A 13,135-nucleotide genomic window follows, 5' to 3' on the forward strand; every position below is an offset into this window, starting at 1 on the left:
GTTGTGATACTTTTACATTTAGCATAAGCTTTAAATAGTTCTTCCTTCAAATTTATAAGAATAGATGCAGCTTTTGGATTACATTTTATTCATCTCTGACATAAAAAGTTGTTGCCTTAAGGTATTAGATTCACTTAGATAAAGGAATATTGAAAAGCAAACTATTAATTTTATTTGCAATTATCTATGTGAATCAAGGGTTGTTGATTTTTTTCCTTTTAATACAACCAAAACATACAATTTAGATATGGTTGATATAAGCTACAGTTGTCATTCATTCATCTTTAGTGAGGATTCTTTTGATTGCAGGTAACAAAGACTCAACTCAAAGTAGCTTTAAAAATGGGAATGTGTTGGCTACTGTAAACAAATCACAGAAGAGCTTGCTTTAGGAACTACCCTATTCCAGGACACTGCCCAGATCTCTCTCTCTAGTCCCCCTTGCCATCTTTACTCTCAGATTTCTCATCACAGCTTTTCTTTATGAGTTGTTTTAATTCTCTCCTACACAAATATGAATAAATAACTACAAGGTGAGAATAGTCATGTGGTGTGAAAGATAGGCCATTTTGGACTTGTTGCGGCTTCTATCCCAGGATGCTCTAATTTAGATCAAGTGCCTGCCTGTGCCCAGTAACTGCAGGCAGAGAGCAGGGATATTAAGTTCTGCCTTGCATTACCAGCTTGGTCTTAGGAGCTTGCCCCTATGCTCAGGGAAGCAGAATCTGTTCTGGGAAGAAGGAAGCATGCAAAGTCATGTATCATGCCATGGGATTCTACATCAGATGCTATACTATAAAGTTTTGAAAACACTACATTAGACAGAATTTTGTGAGGTCAGTTACTTATGTGTCTTTTCCAAAATTTTGGTAATTATAACATCATTAGTCTTAAATTTTTAGTTATGAGGTTCTGTGTGGGTGCATTCTTCTTCAATCCTGTGAATTTTGATCCATGTGTTATTTGTAAAACAAATATTTATTGAGCACTACTAATATGTCAATCCCCATAATTAGCACAGAAGATGTTGTGATGAACAGACAGGCATGATCTCTCTTCCATGTAGATCCCAAGGAAAGACAGACAAATATTATAAGCATGAGGTAACATGTTATGAAGCAGAAAGAGAAATACCTTCAGGAAAAAAAAAAGCTAAGAAAGAGAAGAGAGATACCCAGAGTAGATAATGATCAAGTGAAGTTCTTCAAGATGAATTAGAGTTAGCCAGAAAGGGAGGGCTGAGGGTAATCAAGGCAGAGGAAAGCTTGTGTGAAAGCTCAGGGAGTATTGGTGGAGCTGAAAGATGTGTGTTGTACAGAAAGTGTAATGAGGAAAAGAATTAGAGAGTAATTAGGTGAGGAAGCAAAAGACATAAACCAAGTCAAATCATGTAGTCCATGATAAAGAATTTTTTAAAAGCATCCTAAATGTGATAGGTGGAGAGTGGACGGTGTTGAGCAGTCAAGTAAAATAAGTAGTTTCAAAACATCCTCCTGATTTTAGTGTGCAAATGGGTTAGTGAGAAGGGACAGCTGTGTGCAGGGCCACAGGAGATTGTTACAATGGTATAAATGAGAAGTAAGAAAAGGACTTTGAGGACTGTGGGGTTAGATCAGTAATAGAGTACAGGCTTTGGAAAGTATGAAATCCTATGTTTGATTTCTAGGCACTGCAGGAAAAAACAAAAAACTTTTTTTTTTTAATTTCCAGTTTTTTATCACTTGGACCCATAGAGCTAGCACAAGACCTAGGCATAGTTGGTACTCAGTATTAAGGTCACAAGAACTATGTGTGTGTGTGTGTGTGTGTGTGTGTGTGTGTGTGTTTCACCTTAAAATGCATGTCACTCTTTTAAAAACTCATAATGCTTGTTTTATCATTTGCTGTATGTTAAAAAAAAAAAAGACTTCAGTGGTTCCTGCAAACACTTTATCGCTACCCACTACCAGCATTTCTAAGCCAAAACCTTTATGTCAGAAGTTAAATGTTTCTATTTTTTTTTTAAAAAAGTTTATAAAAAGCATGTCTTAAGGTAGGGATTTTATTCCAACTTAACACCAGCAGTTTCTGGTCATATTACATAACAACATGGATATTGTATTAAAGATATCTGTGCTGCTTGTATTTCAAGTGCTTGATGGTGCCATCTAGTGGTCTGATCACTTCAAAAGGTGAATATTTGCTATTTGGGGACAGAATTTATTTTAAAAATCAATTTTATAAAAAAAAAGGTTAATGCAATAGACAAACATAAGATACCAATGGAATTTAATATAAAACCTTTGTTAAGTATTCTTATATGTATCACCAAAATACCTTCAGGAAAAAAAATAGCTAAGCAAGAATGTATCAAAATTTAAAGCCTTCATTTATCAAAAGTCACCAATCAAGAAAGTGAAAAGACAGCTTACAGAATGGGAGAAAATATTTGAAAATTACATATCTTGCAAGAGTCTAGTATCCAAAATATGTAAAAAATGCTTAAAATTCAACATCAAAAAGACAACCCAATTAAAAAATGAGTCAAGGACTTGAATAGACATTTCTCCAAAAGACATATATATGGCCAATAAGCACATCATTGCATTAGAGAAATACAAACCAAAGCCATAGTGAGATACCATTTCCCAACCACTAGAATGGTTTTCATAATTTAAAAAAAAAATACCAAAACCAAAAAATAACAACTGTTGGCAAGAATTTGGAGAAATGGGAATCCTCATGGACTGGTGGACAGGTGTAGCCACTGTGAAAAATTGTTTTAACAGTTTCTCAAAGAGAAAAATAGAGGATTACCCTGTAACCCAGCAATTCCATTCCTAGGTATATTCCTGGGAGAAATGGTGTCAGAGTTAAATGGAGAGATGAATCTCCAAAAGAAAAAAATAAGGTTTTATTTAGGAGTAATAAAAAAATAAGATTGCAGTCCAGGATACCTGTACACAGGCCAGGATGGCCTTTGATATGTCCAGAAAACAAAGGAAAGGTTAGTGGTTTCATTGGACAGAGGAAATCAATGAAAATGCAGACTTAATGGAGGCGATTTCGCTGGATTAGCCTGCCAGGGAAGTTCCTGGAACAGTCATTAGAAACCTAAGTGTTTCCCATGACCTCTGGACTCTGTTTTAGATATGAATGACAAGAACATTTTCATTTGTGTGCTCAATCTCCATACAGGTGCTCAAACAAATGTTCATAGCAGCATTATTCATAATAGTGGAAAGGGAATGAATTTTTATCATCTGAAGAAATGGATAAACAAAAGAGTACATCCATATGGTGGAGTATTATTTAGCTGTAAAAAGGAATGAAATATTATTACATTGATGGACCTTGAAACATTATGCCAAGTAACAGGATCCAGGCCAAATATTATATGATTTCATTTATGTGAACTGTCCAAAATAGTCATAGAGATAGAAAACAAAACAGAATCTGAGTCATTTTTTAAAAATACTTTTATTGTTTTTTCTCTGACCTTCCTTTGGAAAGTATATGCTAACTAAAATGGAGGAGATTTTTTATTGAGTAACTGCTCCAAGAGTTGTGCCTGGATTCTTTGCTTTTATTATTGTATTAAATGTCTGTGCCTCCTCTGACATAAAGTATCTAGAGAAATTGTAACAAGCAGATGAGTAAAGATCAGAAACCAGAAGTTTTTGTCTCCATGTCATGTTCTGTTTCACTTTCAGCTTTACCAGTGTTGAAATTTACCTTTTTAAAAATATCTTTTTTTAGTTGCAGATGGACACAATCATTTATTTATTTATTTATTTATTTATTTAATGTGGTGCTGAGGAGCCACAAAACTAGCCCTTGGATTTTACCTTTTGTAGTTGCTTTTTTATTAGAGAGATTCAGCATTTCTCAAGTGATTGTTAACTGTTTATATTATTCTTACTCAACAGTCTATATCCTGTGCATTTATTATTAATAGATTTCAAACTGAACTTTCATACTTTTCTTGTAGACATAGAGGTATTATGTGTCAACTTTATCACAACTTTTTTTTTTTTTGCTTTTATTTGCACCTCTATTCTAGGCTCTCCATGGCAATGTGTATGATCACCTCAAGGATTATTTAATAGCCTTCAGCCGGACTGAGCTAGAAACATGCCAAACTGTGCAGAACACATTCCAGTTTTTGTTAGAGAACTCCAGCAAGGTAAAGTACCTTCACTGCAGTGGGTGGTGTTAACCATTTCAGAATTCAACGTGTTTTTGCTACAAACAAAACAAAGAAACTAATGTAATACTAGAAGAATGCTTAAAGGACAACTGTCTGGAGACAGCATCCTTCTAACTCATCCACAGGGGAACAGAAACATCCTCCTACTTCAGATTGAATACTACAGTATCATGGTTTTTGACATATGCTGTCATTCTTCAACACTAGTCTTTTCATTTAAAAATACTGATCTGTCAACTTTGCTCACATGTCCCAATGTGTGTAGAAAAAATATATGTAATTTCTTTTCTTTAGGTTCTAATAGAGTTAATTTTTTTGTAGTGGAACTATTCTTTTGAAAGATTAATTATTCTTGTGATTAGTAAATGTTATATTCTTCCTAATAAATGAAATACATAGTAAATGTTTCCTGATTGAGTGCATACATTTATAAAAATGTATGTGTTTTGTAGCTGCTGCTTTAAAAGATCCTGTTCAATTCTCTTTTTTTGGCAGGGGAAGTGGGAACTGACTATATCTTTTAGAAACCATTTGTAAAGGGATCAGAGTATCCATCTTTGCATGACAGTATCCAAAGACGGGAAAGAAAAGGGGCACAAACTTTTTATCCTCCTTATGTATATATTCTTTTCAATATACCAGAGTTTTAATGATCTATTAGCAAAACATTAGAAATGCAAAGGTGATGGGGAAATATAAACATTACTACCCTGGTACTTTAAGTCTTGTCATATGTCTATTTTGTATATTCTTAACCCCCAGAATCCCCCCCCCCAAAAAAAAAACAAAACAGAGGATTCATATGTAAAAAGAAGGATGGATGGATAGATAGATAAAAGTGTGTGAAAGAAAATGAAGTAAAATATTAATTGCAGAATTACAATGGGTATCTAGGTGTTCATTATCTAATTCTTTTTATTTTACTATGTGCATATTTTAAATTTTTCACAAAAAAATGTTGAAAAAAAGTCTGTAAAAGCATCTTGGCCAGGCTAGGGATATAGCTTAGTGGGAGAATGCTTGCCTAGCATGTGTAAAGCTGTAGGGGCCAGGAAAAAAAATACTTTTTGGTCTTTTTAGTTGTACATGACAGTAAACTGTATTTTGACATATTATATATACATGGAGTATAACTTTCCATTCTTGTGATGTGGAGTTAACACTGGTCGCATATTCATGTATAGACATAGGGAAATTATGTCTAATTCATTCTACTGTCTTTCCTATTCTCATGCCCCCTCCCTTCCCTTCATTCCCCTTTATCTAATCCAGTGAACAGCTATTCTCCCACCCACCCCATTGTGTGTTGCATTCACATATTAGAACATTCAGCCTTTGTTTTTTTGTGGTTGGCTTATTTCACTTAGTATGATAGTCTCCAGTTCCATCCATTTACTGGCAAATGCCATAATTTTATTCTTCTTTATGACTGAGTAATATTCATTGTGTGTGTGTGTGTGTGTGTGTATAATCACATTATCTTTATCCATTCATCTGTTGAAGGCACCTAAGTTGGTTCCATATCTTAGCTAATGTGAATTGAGCTGCTATAACCATTGATGGGGGCCACATCACTATAGTATGCTGATTTTAAGTCCTTTAGGGATATGCAGAGGAGTGGGATAGGTGAGTCAAATGGTTGTTGCACTCCCAAGTTTTCTGAGCAATCTCCATACTGCTTTCCAGAGTGGTTGCACCAATTTGTAGTCTATGAGTATACCGTTTGCCCCACATCCTTGCCAACATTTATTGTTACTTATATTCTTGGTAATTGCCATTCTGACTGGAATGAGATGAAGTCTCAATGTAGTTTTAATTTGCATTTTCTCAATTGCTAGAGATGTCGAACATTTTTTGTTCGACATCTCTAGCAATTATATTTGTTGATTGATTGTGTTTCTTCTGTGAAGTGTCTGTTCAGTTTCTTAGCCCATTTATTGATTTGTTTGTTTTTGTTTCTTTTTTCTTTTCTTTTTTCTTTCTTTCTTTTTTTTTTGTTAAGTTTTTTGAGTCCTTTATATATCCTGGAGATTAATGCTCTATCTGAGGTGCAAATGGTAAAGATTTTCTCCAATTCTGTAGGCTCTCTCTTCACATTCTTTATTGTTTCCTTTGCTGTGAAGAAGCTTTTTGGTTTGACAGCATCCCATTTAGTATTGATTTTATTTTTTGGGCTTTAGGAATCTTGTTGAGGAATTCGGTTCCTAACCCAGCATGATGGAGATTTGTGCCTGTTTTTCCTTCCAGTAGGCACAGGGTCTTGCCAAGGTCTTTGATCCATTTTGAGTTGAGTTTTATGCAGGGTGAGAGGTAGGTGTTTAATTTAATTTTGCTACATATGTATTTCTAGTTTTCCCAGCACCATTTGTTTTTGTTACTATAGGTCTGAGTATAATTTAGGTTCTGGTATTGTGATGCCTCCTGCTTCACTATCTTACCAAACTAAGGATTGCTTTGGCTATTCTGGGCCTCTTATTTTTCCAAATGAATTTCATGTCTGCTTTTTCTATTTCTATGAAGAATGTCATTGGAATTGTAATAGGAATTGCATTAAAATGTGATTCTGCATCTGTATACGGGGTAAAAATGGGAGTTCATAACCCACTTGAATCAAATGTATGAAATATGGTATGTCAAGAGCTTTGTAATGTTTTGAACAACCAATAATAAAAATAAGGAATTGCATTAAATCTTATAGCACTTTTGGTATGGCTATTTTGACAGTATTTATTCTGCCTATCCAAGAACATGGACGATCTTTCCATTTTCTAAGTCTTAAAGGAAGCATCATAACTTAATTCCTTCTATGTAGTGCTTAGTTTCTGACCATTTACCAAATCCTTTTTATTCATTGGTCCATTCAGGTTTTCTGCTTCTTTTTCAATACATTTTGGTAACCTGCATTTTCTAAACAGTTGTCTATTTCAGTTGTTACCAGACTTGATGGCATAAGTTTCTCATATGCTTTTTTGCTTCTGGTTATTTCTCTTTTTATTTCAAATATTGCCTTGCTTTCTTATTTTGATCTAACATACCAGTCCTTTATTCATCTTTGCCAGAACCAGCTTTTGTTCTGCTTCCCAATGCTATGTCCCTAAGTTTTACCTTTATCTACATTATTTCTTTTTTTAAAATTTATGTTCTTATCTTTCTCAAGCTTATTTTCCTATTTAGGACCTTTATTTTCAGTCTTTCTGTTTTCAAGTAAACCCATTTAAGGCTAAAAAATTTCTCCCTCTGTGATATGTAGGGCTTTTTTTGTTATTTCTATATTAACCCATGAATTATTTAGAAGTGAATTTTACAGTTTGCATTCAGTGCAACTATATGGTAAGGTGACATTTTTCATTTCTAATTTTATTGGAAAACATTTTTTATTCATATTTTTATTCTATCCTTTTAAACTTTTTTGAAATTTCTTTTTCCAAGAAAAAGTTAGCTTGGGTACAGTACTGGTAGTTTAGAAAACATGGTTATAACAAGTCGCTAATATTGTACACACACCTAATTTCCTAGGATTTTCTTTAGCACATCTACATCTCATACTGTGAAACCCATGTCATTGGTATTAACATGCTCATCTGATGGAGAGGAACACAGACTCAGGTAGTTTATATGACTTGCCCAGGGTCACATGCACATAGTGCTCTATGTACTTTTCTACTGTGTTATACTATGCTATATTATTCCTATAGTTTGTTACTTTAATTTAAAATATATTAAGAATTTATGAATTAGTTTGGATATATAAAGAGATAAGCTTTCATTTTGTGCCTTCCCTAATGTGAGTGTTTTGTTCCCCAGGGATGAGCAATTAATTAGATGCTCTTACGTTTATGGTGAAAGTGGTGGGAATAAAATTTTAACAAGAATGATATATCCGGGAGAGGCTCCCTTTTGTTCCAAGTGAGAAAAGCTTTCACCTACAAGTTTTATGCCTTGTGCTTTTCTTTTATAAAGAGCTTGTTACATGACTCTTGTCAAACTGCTGAAGGCAACTAGGTGATTTGATAACCTACTGGGAAGTTTGAAAGTCTTTAGGTTTTTTTACTGTACATCATTATTACTCTGTCTTCTGAGGTAAAAATCTATTTTTCTAACATGTCTAAAATGTAACATATTCCCAAAGATATTTGGGGGGTAATTCATACTGACAAAAAACACTATAATTGTTAAGGTGCTGTCTATATCTTTCATCCTCTAAATGAAAACAGCTGGGTCTAGGAGCTTTTATTAAATTTTAATTATTTATGAAGCTTGCTTTTCTCCTTAATATTTTATGAAATGCTTTGTATGTAACTGAAGCAGATGTTATCATAGATTATTTTCTCTGGGATCATAACTCTAAAACTAGCTCTACTGGCCCTAATAGTTTATGTGTGATTGTTTTCTGTCTATATAAAGAACTCCTACTGATGAATAACATAGCTCTTTGAACAAGTCATAAAATAACAATGTTATTCTGTATTTCTTTTGAAAGTTAAATTCTCTAATATTACCAATCTTAATACCTTAAAGATTAACCAAAAAAGTAAATTTAATAAAATAAGGTGAAAATCACTTGATCACTTTAGTAGACACAGAAAAAAATTTAAGAAAATTCAACCCCCTTTAATGGGTTGAAAAACTCAGCAAATTAGAAATAGAAGGGAACTTCCACACCTTGATAGTTTTTGTGGAAAACCAGATTTAATATCATACTCAATGATAAAAGACTGAAAGGGTTTCCACCCTAAAATCAGGAACAAAATGAGGATGCCTGCTTTCACTCCTGCTATCCACCTTTGTACTAGAAGTCCTAGCTAGAGCAGTTAGGTAAGGAAAAGGAAAAGAAGAATTAAAATGACCTCTGCTTTCAGATGACATGATTATATGTAGAAAACTATAGAATTCGTGTAATTACTACTATAGCTAATAAAATAATTGAGCAAAGTTTGATCTTGTGGGTACAGAATCAAACACAATAACCCATTGTGTTTCTACACTCTATTAATGATAATTCTTTTCCAAAAAGAAAATTAAGAAAACAATTGCAGTTTTAATAGTATCCAAAGAATAAAATACACAGGAAACAAAATTTTTTTAAAAGAGAGAGAGAGAGAGGATTTTTTTAAAAAAATATTTTAGTTTTTCGCAGACACAACATCTTTGTTTGTATGTGGTACTGAGGATCAAACCCAGGCCGCACGCATGCCAGGTGAGTGAGCTACCGCTTGAGCCACATCCCAAGCCCAGGAAAAAATTTTTTGACCAAAGACATTGAAGAGTAAAAACTATAAAACACTGCAGAAAAAAAGAACTGAATAATTGGATTATAATAAATGTTTGTGGATTTGAGGCTTTCATATCGATAATTTTTAATATCTTCCAAAAATGATCTACAGATTTAATGCAATCCTGTCAAAATTCCAGTGACCTGTTCTGCAGAAATGGAAAAGGCACTCTTCAAATTTACATGGAACTGTAAGGAACTTTAAATAACCAAAGCAACATTCAAAAGGATAAACAGTTGGAGGACTCACACTTCGAAATTTCAAAACATACTACAAGTAGAGTGTGGTAGAAGCATAAAGATGGGCATATAAATTAATGAAATAAAATTGATATTCTAGAAATAAACACATGTATCTGTAGACAATTGATTTTTCCACAAGGGTATTATGACAATTCAAAGACAAAAGAATAATATCTTCAACAAAAGTTCTGGGACAAGTGCAAAAGAACAGAGTTGAAATAAGTCGAACCTCTGCTGCACAAAAATTAGCTCAAAGTGTATCAGTGATCTAACTATAGGAGAAAATATAAAAGTAAGTCTTTATTACTTTGGATTTAATAGTGTATTCTTAGATTTGACATCAAAAGCATAATAAGACTAAAAATAGGGCTAGGAATACAGCTCAGTGATGGAGCACTTGCCTAGCATGTGCAAGGCCCTGAGTTTGATCCCCCAACATGGAAGAAAGGAAGGGAGGGAGGGAGGGAGGGAGGAAGGGGAAAGAAAGGAAAAGGAAAGAAAGAAAGACGGGCGGGCTGGAGTTATAGCTCAGTGGTAGAGCACTTGTCTAGCATGCGTGAGGCTAGACACTGGGTTTAATTATCAACCGCATATAAATAAAGAAAGGTCCATCAACAGCTAAAAACATTTTAGAAGAACAAAAAAAGAGAAATTAAAAAAAAGAAAAAAATCAGATAATTGTACTTATCAAATTAAAAACTCTTAACACATCAAAGGACACTATTCAGGAATGTTTTTTTTAAAAAAGACCCAAAGATGGAAGAAATGTTTGCACATCTGATATTTAAATTTATCTGTTCAGGATTTTATAAACAGATTTATATAAAGGATTCTTACAACTCAACAACAAAATAACAATTCTTAAAATGGGCAAAAGAACTGGGGCTGGAGTTGTGGCTCGGTGGTAGAGCATTGCCTAGCATGTGTGAGGCCCTGGGTTCGATTCTCAGCACCGAATTTAAATAAATGAATAAAATAAAGATCCATCAACATCTAAAAAATATTTTTAAAAAAATGGGCAAAAGACTTGAGAAGACATTTCCTCTGAGAAGATGTACAGGCAATAAGCACATGAAAAAACGTTCAGCAATTGTTGGTCATTATGAACACACAAATTAAAACCACAGTGAGATATCATTTTCTGCCCACTAGGATGGCTTTAATAATTTTTTTAAAAAGTTAAACACATAGTTACCATATGACTCAACTTCTGCTCCTAGGAATACACTTAAGAATATTGAAAACTTAAAGTATTAAAACAAAAAAATTGTACATGAGTGTTCACAGTAGCATTATTTATAATAGTCAAACAGTGGAAACAACTCAAATGTTTATCAACTAGTAGTTGAGTAAGTAAAATATGGCATGGTATATCCATGCAGTGAAATATTCTTTGCCCATAAAAAGGAATGAACTACTAATAAAACAAACAGCATGCATGTTACAGGAAAAAAAAACATAAAAAATATAAGATGATATTGTTATTGGCTGAATTGTGGCCCTCGGAAATTTCATGTTGAAATCCTAACCCCTAGTACCTCATAGTATGACCATATTTGAAGATAGACTTTTAAAGATATAATTAAGATAAGGTCATTTGGGTGGGTCTAATCCAGTATGACTAATGTCCTTATAAGAAGTTGAGAATTATAGACATTAAACAGGCATAGAGAGACCATATGAAGATACCAAAAGAAGGTGGCAGCTCTAAGCCATAGAGAATGGCCCACAGTAAAAACCAACCCTGCCAGTATCTTGATCTTGAACGTCTTTCCTCTTGACCTCTAAAGAAATCTGTTTCTGATATTTAAGCTCCCCAGTCTGTTGTACTTTGTTGTGGCAGCCCTAACTACTTAATGCAGATGCTTTCCTTGTTAATAATCAAGGAAAGACTGGGATTGTGGCTCAGCGGTAGTGCACTTGCCTAGCACATTCGAGGCCCTGGGTTCAATCCTCAGCACCACATAAAAATAAACAAAATAAAAGTATTGTGTACAACTATTTTCGTTTTTTTTTCTTTTTTTTTTATTGTTGGTTGTTCAAAACATTACATAGTTCTTGATATATCATATTTCACACTTTGATTCAAGTGGGTTATGAACTCCCATTTTTACCCCGTATACAAATTGCAGAATCACATCAGTTACACTTCCATTGATTTATATATTGCCATACTAGGGTCTGTTGTATTCTGCTGCCTTTCCTATCCTTTACTATCCCCCTCCTCTCCCCTCCCCTCCCCTCTTCTCTCTCTACCCACTCTACTGCAGTTCATATCTCCCCCTTGTATTATTTTTCCCTTTCCCCTCGCTACCTCTTGTATGTAATTTTGTATAACCCTGAGGGTCTCCTTCCATTTCCATGCAATTTCCCTTCTCCCTCCCTTTCCCTCCCACCTCTCGTCCCTGTTTAATATTAATCTTCTTCTCATGCTCTTCGTCCCTACTCTGTTCTTAGTTACTCTCCTTATATCAAAGAAGACATTTGGCATTTGTTTTTTAGGGATTGGCTGGCTTCACTTAGCATAATCTGCTCTAATGCCATCCATTTCCCTCCAAATTCTATGATTTTGTCATTTATTAATGCAGAGTAATACTCCATTGTGTATAAATGCCACATTTTTTTATCCATTCGTCTATTGAAGGGCATCTAGGTTGGTTCCACAGTCTTGCTATTGTGAATTGTGCTGCTATGAACATCGATGTAGCAGTGTCCCTGTAGCATGCTCTATTTAGGTCTTTAGGGAATAGACCGAGAAGGGGAATAGCTGGGTCAAATGGTGGTTCCATTCCCAGCTTTCCAAGAAATCTCCATACTGCTTTCCAGATTGGCTGCACCAATTTGCAGTCCCACCAACAATGAACAAGTGTACCCTTTTCCCCACATCCTCGCCAGCACTTGTTGTTGTTTGACTTCATAATGGCTGCCAATCTTACTGGAGTGAGATGGTATCTTAGGGTGGTTTTGATTTGCATTTCTCTGACTGCTAGGGATGGTGAGCATTTTTTCATGTACTTGTTGATTGATTGCATGTCCTCCTCTGAGAAGTGTCTGTTCATGTCTTTGGCCCATTTGTTGATTGGGTTATTTGTTATCTTGTTGTCTAATTTTTTGAGTTCTTTGTATACTCTGGATATTAGGGCTGTATCTGAACTGTGAGGAGTAAAGATTTGTTTCCAGGATGTAGGCTCCCTATTTACCTCTCTTATTGTTTCTTTTGCTGAGAAAAAACTTTTTAGTTTGAGTAAGACCCATTTGTTGATTCTAGTTATTAACTCTTGTGCTATGGGTGTCCTATTGAGGAATTTGGAGCCCGACCCCACAGTATGTAGATCGTAGCCGACTTTTTCTTCTATCAGACGCCATGTGTCTGATTTGATATCAAGCTCCTTGATCCATTATGAGTTAACTTTTGTGCGTGGCAAGAGAAA

General features: G+C 34.5%; 1 pseudogene; it reads left to right on the forward strand.

Annotated features, from left to right (window-relative positions):
• LOC143637774 (F-BAR and double SH3 domains protein 2-like) overlaps positions 1-13,135 on the forward strand; it is a 138,030-nt pseudogene that overhangs the window by 47,393 nt on the left and 77,502 nt on the right.

The sequence above is a fragment of the Callospermophilus lateralis genome, chromosome 11 (genome assembly GCF_048772815.1).
Source record: "Callospermophilus lateralis isolate mCalLat2 chromosome 11, mCalLat2.hap1, whole genome shotgun sequence".
In the NCBI taxonomy this organism is placed as follows: Eukaryota; Metazoa; Chordata; class Mammalia; order Rodentia; family Sciuridae; genus Callospermophilus; species Callospermophilus lateralis.